The sequence below is a fragment of the Mugil cephalus genome, chromosome 5, assembly GCF_022458985.1.
Source record: "Mugil cephalus isolate CIBA_MC_2020 chromosome 5, CIBA_Mcephalus_1.1, whole genome shotgun sequence".
Lineage (NCBI taxonomy): Eukaryota > Metazoa > Chordata > Actinopteri > Mugiliformes > Mugilidae > Mugil > Mugil cephalus.
In genome coordinates, this window is record NC_061774.1 from 13,823,228 (window position 1) to 13,838,269 (window position 15,042).

The following is a 15,042-nucleotide window of genomic DNA, read 5'->3' on the forward strand; positions in this document are numbered from 1 at the left end:
TGGGAATAATGAGACTAACGTCATCACTCTGAAACAAGACGTCTCAGGACATCTGGTCTGTTCAGTCAGGAATCACATCAGTAGTGTCTCCAGAGGAGAGAGGATCTCTGCCTGTGGTGAGTGACAACATGATGAGAAATAACTTGGTAATCATGTTGGTGTCATAACATCAGTCATAAATGATCTTTGTTTGTTCATGGGCTTCATATTCATCAACTGCACCTTACCTAATGGGACACACATATCAGAGTGGGTGTTTGAAGACAATAACACACTGTGTATTAACCCAACTACTGCCCCTAACACTAGTTTGGGTAAAAAGACTACCATAGTGTCAAATAAACCCTCCAATCAAACTTTGATCAGTGATGAACCGTGGTACATTAGTAAGTGAAACTGTACTGTAGTGGATTCATTGACAGATTTTTCTCTTTCTATATTTGTTTGTCTTTCTAAAAAGACATGTATTGTTCTCTGACTTAAAGTCCATCTTTCTTGTGTCTTTTATCTTCCAACAGCCTATTTGCCACTAATAGCTGGTGTATCCTCAGCCCTGGTCATTGTCTTGGTTGTGGTCTTATCAGTCATCTGGACTTTGAAGAAAAAGCAAAGAAAGAACAAACCTAAAGGTACAAAACTAAACTTCACTGGATTCACAGTTATACCATTTGTTTGTGTAAAAGGATATTTCACTAGCAAGGACCACACTTCCAAACAGTGTTACAGATGTAATGATTCATTGATGCATGATTATGGACGAGTATGAAAGTGACGATGGTATGATGTGAGTACGATGTGGGGAAACTTCGTGAGGAATCTGCAGAGGCTCCCGGGCACGACAGACCCCCCAAAAAGCGGCATTATTGTTGCGGAATAAAGCAGACTTGAAGCTACTGAGATCTGAGTGGCTGTCAGTATCGATGGTAGGCTTAGGATGACCGACGACCTAGGGACTGGATTATGAAGTCTGAAACGGGATTTTGTGCGGCTGAGGAGCGACCAGAGTAATGGAAGTCTGACAAGAAAATAACTTCACAGAAGTGACGGTGGACCCGAAAACAGTTAATGATCTGACAGACTCGAAGACGAATGGACATGCGGGACGCACTTAAGGACAGCTGGTTATGTAATTAGTTGCCGAGGATTAGGAAGGGTTAACTTGAATTCAGTGTCATGGTATAAGACTTGCTTTGGTGAGTCAAACTGGTTGGATTTGAAACGTTTTCATGTTTAAAATGATGGCATTGTTTCAGAAGTAGGACAGGTGTCCAAGGCAGCTATTCCTAGGAGAATCGAAGTGAAGGGCTGAATCTGAAAATTCCGAACCTCTGGGGAAACTGTAGAAGGCCAGGATGAACATGGCTTCTAAGGTCCAAGTGAAGTGACAGATGCTGTAGCAGGAGCGGTTGGTGATAATGCAGTGTGACAGCGATCTAAGATTGGAGGAAGGATTGAAGGAACCGAGTGATAGAGCGGAAGAATCGATAGATTGCAAGTTAGAGAAGAAGGCCTGATTACTGCAAAGTTGGTGGCGGCCTAGAAGTGAAGACAGTTGACGTATGGTGTGGCTAGGAGTGATGATGAAATTAGATATCGGAAGGCTAATTCGATCAAGCTTCTCTGTTGGCAATGGGAATTGTAACGGGATGGAATCAAGGACTATGCACAAAACACGAGGAACATTAACGGTACCTTCTCGCTGTTTTGTTTTTATTTTTACTTTGCTGCCGCTTCGAAATGTAACCATCTGCATCAATGGCACCTTAAGAGTTTTCATTTATGATAAAGACTATAGACAACTATCGTAACACAGGATTCAAATAGGCTGAGCAAGAGCCGGGAGGGAGCGAGAAGTAGCTGGGTGAGACAGGGCTCCATGTAAGGAGGATGAGAACGCTACTCAAGCATTGACGATGCAGTTGTTGATGGGACTACCCTGGTAAATGTCCCCGTTAAACTAATGCGGACAAGCTGCAATTTCTGATGCAAAATGGATGAGGTTCTAATAAAACCGTTACCGCCCAGGCGGAGGGTCAGAATCGCATAATGCGGCGGGCAATTGAGAGCATGGAGCGTCCCTGAAAAGGAGAGTGGTGAAACGGTGCAGTAGTGAGACATAAGGCTGACTGCTGTAGATTGACGATGGATAATGGCATCCCGGTGCCATGCACTCAGCTCAATTCAATCTAAGTTATATAATGCCCATAACGATACAAACTGTCTCAACTGTTTCATTTCATTTCAGAGTCTGAACAGGGAGGAGACATGGAAGCTGTGGTGGAAGCAGCTTTGGGACCATAAAGCCACAGGTTCAGATCCCCCTATGTCCATGGTACCTCAGCTGTGACCATGACTGAGGACACGAGGAAGTTCACTGCTCCACACTGCTGTGTGAATGAATGACTGGGTTAAATGCAGACAAACTTTTCCCCCATGAGGGATAAACAAAATAAAACACATCTTTTGTACAGGTTCTAGATTAAATATGTATATTTTTGAAAGGGTAACCTCACATTTTAATTTTTAATAAAAGCACAATTTGAGTTTTACATCAATAAAAATATATTAACTGGCTCCAAGTTTGTTTGTTTGTTTTTTTCAACTCATAAATCATTACGTTGTGTAAATAACAGATTTATGTTTCTATCATCTGATTACAGTCATTAACTGTATAATATTGTTCAAAGCTTTAAAAAGAAAATGTGTTACAGTGTTGTTCTTTGTTCAGTAAACCTCTCTATTCTTTCAGGGAAATACACAATCCATAAAAAAATAATTACTGCTGTTTGCAGGGATTTTTCTTTGTAGGTGTCTATTTACCGTGACAGAGATCAGAGTGAAATTTAAAAGATGTTTCTTTTTCTGTTGTCATCAGAAACCTACTGAGAATATTAATAGACTACACACATCTTAACTTGTGTTGACAGACTCATAACATCTCACATACAAATATATAAAGATCAATCAAGATTCATCAAGTTATTTGTCAACATTTGGTTTGATTCCTCTTGCTGCCAGAAGGGGGAGACAAAAGATCATCACTGTGACTTGAAGGAGGTAAGAGCTTCTCACAAATCATCACCATTAACTGTCTACAGGATGATCACTGATACTCACATTTACACTGACATTAATCAATAGTTTTGTAGTCGTCTACACTGTAACAGAGGAGACTGAGATCATAAAATACCTTAACATGGACTTCCTGGTTGATGCTGAGATGTTGACAAAGGTGATTTCTCAACTTAAACCCACAACCTGTGCCTTAAATCCTATCTCCACATCCTTTTTTTAAAAAATCAGTTCAAGATAGCTTTTAGATGAAGATTTGCTCAATATTGTTAACTGTTCTCTTCAGTCGGGTGTTTTCCCAACCTCTCTTAAAACTGCAATTGTCAGACCCCTTCTGAAGAGACACAATTTAGATCCATCAGTAATTTCACACCTGTATCTAATCTGCCATTTGTAAGTAAGATTTTAGAAAAGCTTGTTTTTAATCAGCTGAAATATTTTTTTAAAATTTCATGATATTTTATTTTATAATCATATTTTATTATATTTATTTTATTAACTTTTTCTACTTTAATCACCACAACACACTGAGATGACCTGAAAGGCTGCTGTGAAGAGAACTGGGGAGATGGAACAACCCATTGCTATTTCCTATTGCTGTTGATACCACACATAGTGGTTGTGCTGTTAGTGTGGAGTAACACACTTGGAGGTTGTTGAAGTAGGTGGTTATCAGGCTCTGGATGAATGGTGGGATGTGGAAAAGTTCAGTGTGTATCAGATGAGCTGGTGGGGAACAGACCCATAGGCTTTAGCCAGATCCAGACAGACTTGTTGGGTTTGGTTGTCTGAATCTGTTCCCAGATCATCAGGCAGTGATCCAGCAGCACTCATGCATCCCCAAACCAGGATACTGCCTCCACCATTTTTGACAGTAGGTACTGTACATGCTGGAGACACTGCTTGGCCTGGCCTTCTGTGTACCCACATATTAGCAGGAGGAAGATAAAGCCTCATCAACCACAGAATCTTTTTCCATTTCCTATCTGTCCAGTTCTTATGTGCTTGGGCCCAACGACGCTGGGCTAACCTATGTCTCTCATTGATCAGGGGCTTCTTGACAGCCTTACAGGACCTTAAGACATGATCTAAAAGTCAACCATGTACAGTGCAGGTGAAACACAGGGCACCAGTTTGGTTTGACCACTGTTGTTGGAGCTCTTGTGATGTCGTTCAGCGGTTTTTGGGAAATCAGGATGTGGTAATTTCTTGCTGAAGAAACCCTTGGACGCTCCCAGATCAGTTCATCTGTATTTCTGTGAGTGTATCCAACTGCTGAAGGACTGTATTTGCACTTCCAGGTGATCTGGAAGCAGCTGGAACCTTCCTGGCTGAGAATCTGTATCTTCAGGCGTGTTTCCTGTGTTAGGTTCCTTATTTTAGCCATTTTTGTCTCTGAAGAACTTTCAAATGTACTGGCTTTATATGAAGCACGGCAGCAGAAAAATGTGTCTTATTATAAAAAGCACGTCCTTCATTAGTGGATCACTGGTACCAAAATGACCCAATATTCAAACCTTCTCTGTATTTGTATGGAACCAATCAATTTTAAGTTTTTGATGGCTGTTTCAGGATTTGTTTAGTAATTTGTTTAAATTGTACTTGAAGATCTAAGAGTGATTCTTAATGAAATATTGCACAAATGCATGTGCCCGAAAACTTTTTTCCACAGCTGTATTTTATTAAACCACGTGCGATTTAAATTGTGTTTTGTGGTGTGAATAACACAGTTACACTTTTAGTACTTACTGGATTCTATAAGTGCAATATTTTCAATAACTTTTAAATAGTTCTGAAATAATTCATTCATAATTAATTTGACTGATATAAAAAGGTCAAACATGCATTTATATGAACTATAGGAGGAAGCTGGGCCACCTGGATAAAACCCACACAGTCAGTAGAAAATCAAATCTCCTCTCAAGAGACAGGTTAAAGTCCTGAAACATCTAAGCTCACCTTTACCTTTAATGACTGATGAACATTACTTTAACTTTGAATAAAACATCTTGGCTCCTATTAGCAGGTCAGAGGTTTCCCTCTACTGTTTATGAAGGCTGTGCTGTTGTCCTAGCATCTTGACATAAGTTAAAAACATTTCCACATGGTGATCAGTAAAAGGAGACATTTCAGACATTTCATTGTCTTTGATAAATTCAGATTCTGTTAAACACATCCACAGATTTATATATTTTAAGGCACTGCCAGATTCTAAGATTGAACGTGAATCTTGTCGTTTCATGTGGCCATCCAGAAATAAAAGATGTGTAGGATGCATGCGGATGTCTTAGAAATGTTAGCTGTCAGTGTCACAGTGAGGGATATTTTCTTCTCTTCCACTCAGTCCATCACACATGAAGGCCCACTTGTTGTACTGAAGGCTAAAAGAGGTAGAAAACTCACATCGGTTTCTCTTGTCAGCATCACAAAGATACAACACCCTGCTCAGTCAAGTTTTCACACACTCCTGAGGCGGATCGTTAACAAGACACCCTGTATTCTGTTGAGAGCAACAGAACTAACAACATTATAAGGAAACTTGATGAAAAACAAATTACAAGGAAATAAAGACTCTACCTCAGTACAAATGGACAGTATTTAATTCAGAGAAGTGATTTTCAGTGACTAAACAGAGGAGTCTGTGCTTTGACCATTGTGGAAGAGAACCTTTGTGGTTACATGAAAAGCATCAGACCACAGCTTCTAGATCAGTAATGACCAACATAAACCACATCCATGCCACAAACATAACACAGCCTTTAACTCCACATACACTGGACTAGTGAAATACCTCCACTCCATTTTTGTATGTTCATGAAGCACGATTCACTTGAAAGAACAATGAAACAAGAGAAAAACTTCACTAACTCTGGTAGGAAGAAGTTCAGCTGATGCCCCTACAGCCCAGTGTTTCTCATTTCCAGTCCTTGGGACCCACTGCCCTGCTTGTTTTCTATGTTTCCCTCCTCCAACACACCTAATTCAAATGTTGAATGGCTTATCAGGCCACTGCAGATCTTGATGACGAGCTGATCATTTGAATCAGGTGAGGTGGAGGCAGTGGGTCCCAAGGACCGGAAATGAGAAACATTAGTCTAGCTTAACTCAACTGCTAACTGTACATACACAAAAACTTGATGAACACAATGCATTTTGAGTAGAACTCTTCAAGGGGAACAGTCCATTTAGGAGCATTGTAACCCCAGCTGCTACAATAGATTATGCATTTTGATGTATTTGTAAGTGCAAGAATTAAGACTATATCAATAATAATTGCTTTAAATCAAAGGAAGCCTTATTAATCAGTTTTTATGAGACATTTGGGAGCCCTTGAAAATTGCACATGTTGCTTCAGAGGTCAAGTGAAGTCCACAGGTCAGGGCTGTGTTGAAGGTAAAAGAGGGAGAAATACAATACTAGGCAGTTGGTTATAAAGTCACTGATGACCGTGTATATGTATTAATTTAAATTTAGATGTGAGAAGGAGCTTATATGCTACCAGCCTTGCAGATAGTTTCACTTCCCTTGTTAGTTGGGTGAGTCTTTCCTTAGAGTATACTGGTGACATGTAAATTCTGAAAACATCAAAAACTTCTGCTAAAACATTTGTGAACATTAACTTTTATGCCAATTTAATTTAAGGTCATACATGTATACAGTGGCTGTTACATGAAGTTACTCAAAATTGGAGAATACTTGTAAATTTCGTAGCCCTGCCCTTTATGACTACAATAATTTGCATTTACACTGCCCACACTATCATGCCTCCATGGTCTTGTTGTGATGAACATATTTAGGATTAGAGTTACAATGATGTTTGTGGAGTAATATGTCTGTGATAGTTAAAGTGGCTTCATGTAAGTACCCTGGTTTAATAGTTTAATTCAGTCAAATAGCACAATAATTAGACAATTAGTATGAAAACTCACATTACAATGTGCCTGTGGATGCAGCATATGTCTGTAGATGTGACGTTTTTGGGTTTAAATATTCTTGATGTGATGTTACCGACCACCAGACCCTGAATTGTCATCCTCTTATCTGAAGCTGATGACTAACAACATCTGAGTGTGTAACATTAAACATTTACTGTTTCCTTGTTTCTGGGTAATGTAAAGGAGCTTCTCTCAAAGATAAACAGGGAGGAACAAATGGCTGCAGACTATTGAAGCTAACAGTCACTCGTTTCATACATATAGTTCGACGTTATCTTTTGTGTTGTGTTACTCAAATAATGACCCATCAATCTATTATCTGCCCAAGTCTACTATGACCAAATACAGAGGGTTCACAAGGTACACACTATTCATAAACCTCAAGAATGAAAAGACCAGATCAGCCTTTGCCAAAAAAAACATCCAAAAAAGACGGAACAGTCCTGGGACAGTATTCTGCCTCTGGTTCTCATTATTAATTAGACAACGATGGACAGGAGTAGTCGATGGATCCTGAAGTGTACAGAGATAAACTGTCAGCTCAGGTTCAGTGAAAAGATGCAAAGTTGAATGGATGGTGCTTCACTATAATGGCCCACAACATACCGTCTGATCTGACCCTGATACAAATAGACATCCCACTTGATGAACACAAAACTAAAGGAATTTAGACCCATAACACAAAAAGAAACTAAAGTCAGTGGCAGTAAAGGCCTTGGCCGTTATGTCATGTAAAGTCTGTTAATTCTGTTCTGCACTTTTATGTCAAGTTAAATCAATCATGTCTAGTCTTGTCGTCCACTTCCTGTTTTATTTTCCCTTTTGTTTCAGGCACTGCCTTCCTTTAGGTGATTTTCCTTCTACTGTGATTACCTCCCAGTCCCTGATTCACCTCACCTGCACTGTAAAAAAATCGTAAAAAAACGGTAAATTTCTGGCAGCAGGGGCGCCATAAAAAAAAAATAACGGAAAAATTACTTTCTCGTAAAAATACAGGTATTTTCCATAATTAAAATACAGTTTGTACTTGTAATTTTAACGGAATTTTGGAGTATTTTCAGGTTGTTTTAACATTTAGAGACATTTTCACATTTTAAAACAATTAAATCACCTAGAAATATGGTTAAATAAATGTTGTATTACGAACAATAATGCTTAAATTTACAGAAATGTGCTGTTATTAATCGGTTTTAATGACATTATTTTATGGGAAGCGATAGTATAATAATTTATATTTGATGTAATACAACAGTATATGACACAGAATAATTGATTAATCTTTCAAAACACGTCAAAAAAACTTGCAAAACTATATATTTGTTTAGATTGCAAGAATTAGCAAATTAACATTGTAAGATGAATAATAATGCTTAAAGTTACAGAAATGTGCTCTTATTAGTTGTTTTAATGGCATTATTTTATTTTAAAAGGCTGTAGGCTATATTAGATTAGATGTAATACAATACAATACAGCTGGAGCCGGATTCTTCTTTGTAGGGAAGAAAGATGGGTCTCTCAGGCCCTGTATCAACTATGTTCCATTGAATAACATCACCGTTAAAACAGGTACCCCCTCCCACTCATCTCCTCTGCCTTTGAACTTTTACAGGATGCCAAAATATTTACTAAGCTAGATCTCCGTAATGCTTACCATTTGGTCCGAATGAGAGGTGGACGAATGGAAGACAGGGTTTAATACACCTCATAGACATTATGAGTATGTTGTGATGGCTTTCGGCCTAACGAATGCTCCTGCTGTTTCCAAGCTCTTGTCAACGATGTGCTTAGACACATTTTAAACAGATTTGTGTTTGAATATCTGGACTACATTTTAATTTTCTCCCCTGATGAAAAGACTCATATCCAGCACGTCTGGCAGGTTCTCCAGACGCTTCTGGATAACCAATTGTTTGTGAAAGCTGAGAAGTGCGAATTTCATTCCTAGGATTCATCATCTCAGCGAACCAGGTCCAGATGGACCCTAGCAAGGTCAGTGCTGTCAATTGGCCTACTCCGATCAGCCGCAAAAAGCTGCAACAGTTCTTAGTGTTTGCTAACTTTTACTGGAGGTTTGTGAGAAATTTCAGTGCCATTGCGTCCCCTTTGCATGCTCTGACCTCCTCTGATGTTCAATTAGTATGGAATCCTCAGGTGGAGCGAGCATTCCAGCAGCTGAAAGAAAAGTTCACCTCTGCCTCTATACTCACTGTTCCTGACCCGCAGCGGCAGTTTGTGGTGGAAGTGGATGCCTCAAATGACGGCATTGGAGCCATTTGATCACAATCGTCGGCCAAGGACAACAAACTCCACCCCTGTGCCTTCATCTCACATAAGTTGACAGCTGAGAAGAACTATGATGTAGGCAACAAAGAACTTTTAGCAGTCAAAGTTGCATTAGAGGAGTGGAGGCACTGGCTGGAGGGGGCTGAGCAGGCTTTTTTGGTCTGGACAAATCATAAAAACCTTTAATACTGAAAGAACGCTAAGAACGCTGCCGCCGCGTCTGGGCTTTGGCTCGCAGGGCCCTGCTACGAAGCGGCACAAGGATGAAGAATGTTGCAGATCGGCAAAGTTGTTCAGCTCCATGCTACAGGCCGGATCAGAAAGTCTGGCTGGCCACCAAGGACGTACCTCTCCATGTCATGTCACGTAAGCTAGCTCCCACGTTTTGTTGTCCATTTCCAGTGTCTAATGTGGTTAATACTGCGTCTGTGAGATTAAAACGATTTTTAATAAAAGCACATCCCACATTCTATGTCAGCAAGGTCAAACCACTAACAGAACACCTTGTTACCCACCTCCATTTAGTTCACATTCTTCAACCTCCTTTGTGAGCGCCTTTTGTTATATTTTTGTATCCACCATGAGCACGTCTTTTGTTTGGTCTTAAGTAAAACATTTTATTTAACCATACTGCCAGCTTTGAGTCTTGCTTTTGAGTCCCTGTCCCTGTGGACATGTTCTTGACATTAGCAAACCATCACAAACGAGGACACTCACTGGAACAATGACTGCCTGAAGTCACCTGTCCTCCAGTTTGAATGTGAGTATCGTCTAATTAAAGTTGGGCCTATTCTTCACCCTCAGCAAACAAGAGTTCTATCAGTGTCCAAAAATGTATGAACCGTATACGAAAAACATTTGAAAACTTCATCAGTGTAAGGTATGTAATGTTTATGGTTGAATCTACAGCCTCTTCAGAAGCCAAAGAGAGGGAAGATGACAAGTCTAGCTTATTCTATCTCAGTCACGAAACAACAGGAGGAACTGAAACATGGCTCTATATTATGATTTATTTTAAGATTTATTCAAATCCTTTTCTTTCGAGGCTTTGCCAAATGACTGATTCCACTGAATTTCCTGCTCTCAGCACACACACTTGAAGCTGATAATTAGATTAACTTTCTAAAGCTGCAGACTGACTCAACAGAAGCTGAACTGAGAGGAGACATGAAAGTTGTGTTTGGACTGTTGTTGATGGTACTTGGAGTCTCTCATGGTGAGAAGTTTTTTCTATCTCTACTTTTTTGTTCTTTTTTTCTCTTCTGAAAACCAGCAGTGGTTGTTGTTGTCTTTGATAAATTCAGATTCTGTTAAACACATCCACAGATTTATATATTTTAAGGCACTGCCAGATTCTAAGATTGAACGTGAATCTTTTCTTTTCATGTAGCCATCTAGAAATAAAAGATGTGTGGGATGTATGCTGATGTCTTGAATGTTGTCAGTGTCACAGGGATATTTGATATTGAGGGATATTTCCTTCTCTTCCACTCAGTCCATCACACACGAAGGCCCACTTGTTGCACTGAAGGCTAAAAGAGGTAGAAAACTCACATCAGTTTCTCTTCTCAGCATGACAAAATACAACACCCTGCTCGGTCAAGTTTTCACACACTCCTCTGAGGTGGATCATTAACAAGACCCTGTATTCTGTTGAGAACAACAGGACTAACGGCATTATAAGGAAATGGAAGGTCTTCCTATATTTATTTTTAACACCTGTAATGTGGTGTTTTTAACGTTCATAACCATATTTATAGAGAACATTAGTGAGACAACAGCAAGGGTTGTTCCAGTGTTTTCTGTTCTTGTCAAAGTCCACTTTACTGTGATGCTCATGTTTTCCACACATCTGAGTTTTATCACTGAGCTCATAGTTAGTGTTGGGTCTGACTGGACTGCATCATGTTCCTCTTTGACTATGAACTCAGGAATTAACACTGTACATGAATTTACACACATCAGATCATGTCACCAAAATGTCAACATCATGATCTTCAGAGATGTTGTGGCAGTGCTGTTGTTGCGTTACTAGATTTATGTTTGACACAGATGAGACAATAGACACATGACTGTAGTTAAAATTAAAAACTGAGCAATAAGTTTGTTTTGATTCTCCACATACAGGATTTAAAAGGTTGATCAGTATTGGGAGACATTTTAAAATGTTTCTAGTTTGATAGACCTTCATGATGGTGTCTTAGAAATATCAGCTGTCAGTCTCAGAAGGAGGATGTTTCATTTAGTTCATCACACAGAAAAACACACTTGTTCAACTGAGGCTAAAAAAGGAAGAAAGTTGATACTGCTTCCCTTTCTTTTTTCTTCATATAACGAGAAGTTAGAAACAACGTTGTGCACATTTCACACACTCTCCTCTGAGGCTGATCACTACCACAACACACTGCTTTCTGTTGAGAGCAGGGTACATATGTTTGACTTTGGGAGGAATTAGATAAAGTTTGAAAGCTGCTGAGTGACTGAACAGAGTGTGAAGAGAGAGGAGACATGGAAGCTGTGGTTGGACTGATGCTCATGATACTTGGAGTCTCTCATGGTGAGATATTGACGTAGTACTTTATTCAGGTTTCTAAAGATGGTTTAGTGGATGAGTGAAATGTTAAACTTCTTGTTAACTGGTTGTGAAAGGAGGTTTGAAAGTCTCACATGTTTATCAAACAGTTTGATTGAGGACAATGAAGATGACATGATAGTCTTTTATACACACGGCTTTAGTTTGTAACTTTCCACAAAGTGAAGACAGCTTGTCTCCCAAAATATCTACAGAGAAAAGATTAAGATTGATGCTTCGTGTCTTTGGGGTTGTGACACAGACATGGTCTCAGTGAATTCTTTCTAGTTTGGAGAAAGTCACAACTGAGAGATTTACACTTTGGAGGAAGGACAATAAACAATAGTCATGTATCAGAGACCAACCAAGGATGATAAATTATATTTGTGTAACTCTGCTGTTACATTGTGCTTCATGTGGCCTTGAGCCTCTGTAACTTTGTTGAGTAAACCTGAAGAACAAAACCAGTGACAGATATAATGCCTTATATGTCCTTGTTCCAACACTTCCTTGTAGCTACATACTGCCTACCCACTCTGAGTGACATATTCACATCTCTTAGTTTTATTGGCTGCACTACTGCTTCAAATGATTCTACATTATTCATCATTTTATTCACATTAATTCATAAAATGAACCAACAGATAATTTGATGGGTTTAACTCAGTTTGACACACACAGGTCTTTAAAAACTCTGTTTAACAGATTAATGTTGTTAAATGAATCACAGCAGTTTTCCAGCCACTGACCTGTGAAATGCTCAGCAGCAGAAATACATGTTTGATTGATTGTTTAGTCTGAGAGAGAAAAACCCACTAAGTCTGTTTTAGGTCAATGCATGTGACTGAAATATTGCAACAATTATGCTTCATAGTGGTAGAAATGAAATACTCTCAATTTTTTAATTCACAGGTGGAGAAACTTACTGTGATGGCAGACAGAGTGGAGCTCAGTGTTATGGAGCTTTGGGAGGAACTGTGGTCATCAGACTGATGGACAACGCCTTAGAAATATATAGATGTGATGTGAAAAAGGGATCATCAGTAATATTAAGATGGAGAAACAAAATGATTGTAACTAATGTGATAAAAGACAGATCTGTCTTTAATCCCAGTGATGGAACATTTAGGATCAATGAACTGAGCAGGAATGACAGTGGTCAATATGTTTTGAGCAGCTTTGACTCAAATGGATCAACATTACCAGAACAGACTCTACAGTTGTTTATTGAAGGTAAAATATTTATTTTTCTACTCCTGAGAAATTAAGTCATATTTATAGATCTAAATGTCAAATTGTATTGATTTGTGTACAAACAAAGATATCTTACATCCACTTACCAGTTTTTAGGTTCACTAGTGAAAACAAATATAACAGTCCTGAACTGAATCCTCCATTACTGTTACAGTCAGAGTCTAAATAATATACTTTATATTCTGCATGTTTCTGTATTTATTTATTAAGAGATAATTACCTTGTTATCAAAAGTCATCTGTGTGTGTTTCTCTCAGCTCCGGTGTCCTCTGTCCATCTGGTCTCTGAGTGTCTCTCCCATGGAGAGAAGAGGGTGTCCTGCTCCTCTGATGGAGGGGACAGTCCTCAGTACAGCTGGACTCTGGATGGACACTCAGTGACAGACGCTGAGCTCCTCCCTGGAAATAATGAGACTAACGTCATCACTCTGAAACAAGACGTCTCAGGACATCTGGTCTGTTCAGTCAGGAATCACATCAGTAATGTCTCCAGAGGAGAGAGGATCTCTACCTGTGGTGAGTGACAACATGATGAGAAATAACTTGGTCATCATGTTGGTGTCATAACATCAGTCATAAATGATCTTTGTTTGTTCATAGGCTTCATATTCATCAACTGCACCTTACCTAATGGGACACACATATCAGAGTGGGTGTTTGAAGCCAATAACACACTGTGTATTAACCCAACTACTGTCCCAGACACTAGTTTGGGTAAGAAAAAACACTCCAATCAAACTTTGACCAGTGATGAACCGTGGTACATTAGTAAGTGAAACCTTATTCTACTGTAGTGGATTCATTGACAGATTTTTCTCTTTCTATCTTTGTTTGTCTTCCTAAAAAGACATGTATTGTTCTCTGATTTAAAGTCCATGTTTCTTGTGTCTTTTATCTTCCAACAGCCTATTTGCCACTAATAGTTGGTGTACTCTCAGCCCTGGTCATTGTCTTGGTTGTGGTCTTATCAGTCATATGGGCTCTGAAAAAGCAAAGAAACAACAAACCTAAAGGTACAAAACTAAACTTCACTGGATTCACAGTTATACCATTTGCTGTAATTAAAATTTAAACAGATATTTAACACACAAACTGGAAACAGAGGGAAACAATTATTACTACAGCTACTACAGACAATGACCTACATGAATATTTTGTCTTAATCTCTTCAAAAACGCAAATAACGGCATTTCCCAAAATGTAAAACTTGCTTTTAATAATTAATGAGTTTATGATTCTTGTGTCTTACCTTCCTGTTGCTCTACAGAGGAGCAGCAGCAGAGGAGGCAGGCTGAGCAAAGGCCGAATGTGGAGGTGGAGTACGGTCGAGTCAAGCCACGACCCCGGAAGATTGAACCAATAGAAGATGATTGTGTTTATGCAAATGTCCATTAAGACAGTTGATTTAAAGATTTATTTTGAAAAAAGAGAAGAGGAAAATGTTGAAGACTCCTAATATAAATGTTACTGTGATAAGAAAATAAAATGAAAGACAGACAGAGGCCTCCATCATATAAAGAGACCAGACATGCATTTATTTGAGTGGTAGGAGGAAGCTGGGCCACCTGGATAAAACCCACACAGTCAGTAGGAAAAAATGAAATCTCCTCTCAAGAGACAGAATACAGTCCAGAAACTTCCTTTTCTTTTTCTGTCTTATTTTGTTTTATTTTTTATTTTTAATTATTGAGTTACCCTTATAATCAAACATGTATATTTCATGACTGCTGAACATTACTTTGACTTTGAATAAAACATCTTGGCTCCTATTAGCGGGTCAGAGGTTTCCCTCTACTGGTTCATAAAGGCTGTGCTGTAGAAAACTAAGAGGAAAAAAAAAGATTATATATATACAGTGGGGGAAATAAGTATTTGATCCCCTGCTGAATTTGTAAGTTTGCCCACTTCCATAGAAATGATCAGACTC

The 15,042-nt window shown here is 38.9% G+C and overlaps 1 long non-coding RNA gene across 1 annotated transcript; it reads left to right on the forward strand.

Moving 5' to 3' along the window:
• The first annotated feature begins 13,723 nt into the window (after nucleotides 1-13,723).
• Nucleotides 13,724-14,679, forward strand: LOC125008009. The gene is made up of 3 exons (XR_007112838.1): nucleotides 13,724-13,883; nucleotides 14,021-14,128; nucleotides 14,383-14,679. It is a non-coding gene; the product is annotated as an uncharacterized LOC125008009 (long non-coding RNA).
• Nucleotides 14,680-15,042: the final 363 nt, after the last annotated feature.